The following is a 785-nucleotide window of genomic DNA, read 5'->3' on the forward strand; positions in this document are numbered from 1 at the left end:
GTTAGCCAGAAGTCCCACCGCTTAAAGGGCAAGTACAGTTTTTTTACCACTGGACTGAAACTCGACGGCCTTGGGGGCGGGGCTATGAGGGGCGGGACCGGGCAGGGTGGCGACACGACTGGTGGAAAACAGTAGTTTCCAGCAACAGCTAATACTCCAGCCAATGGCGAGGCTGGTCGCTCTCCACCGAGTTCACGGTAATTCAGGTAGGTCCACTTAGAAGGTTTAAAGGGGAAAAAGGAAAATAAAGCACATCGTTTCTTGTTTGTTGATTTTCAACCTTTTTTTTTTCATGGCACAAACACACACTAATTACTAAGGTCAGTGCCTCTGACTAAATACAACTGTTTTCATCTCATGGCACAAATAAATTAGTTACTAAAGAAGAAGAGGTCAGGGCCCCTTTTTCTTTAGTAATTAGTTTATGAGTGCGTGAGGACTTTTGTTGAGGATTTATTAAGTGCGGGATAGGATCCTAGACACCGGCGGTGTTGCGGCTGTCAGAGCTGTCGTGGATGGTACCTTCGCTCCTGGAGCTTACATTCTCATGAGGTTAGAAAGACAAACAATTGAATAAGATAAATTAAGAGAGTAATAAGAAAAATATGTTAAATAAAATAGGATGATGGGATAGAGTGATGGGGTGGCAGCGGGGGAGTGTGGGGAGAAATAGCTACTTTAGATGAAAATGGTCAGGGAGAACTTCTTGGAGGAGGTGATGTTTGAGCTGAGCCAGCCCTCCAGGCAAAGATCTGGAGTTTTTCATGCAGAGAAGACAGTCACTC

The sequence above is a fragment of the Saccopteryx leptura genome, chromosome 3 (genome assembly GCF_036850995.1).
Source record: "Saccopteryx leptura isolate mSacLep1 chromosome 3, mSacLep1_pri_phased_curated, whole genome shotgun sequence".
In the NCBI taxonomy this organism is placed as follows: Eukaryota; Metazoa; Chordata; class Mammalia; order Chiroptera; family Emballonuridae; genus Saccopteryx; species Saccopteryx leptura.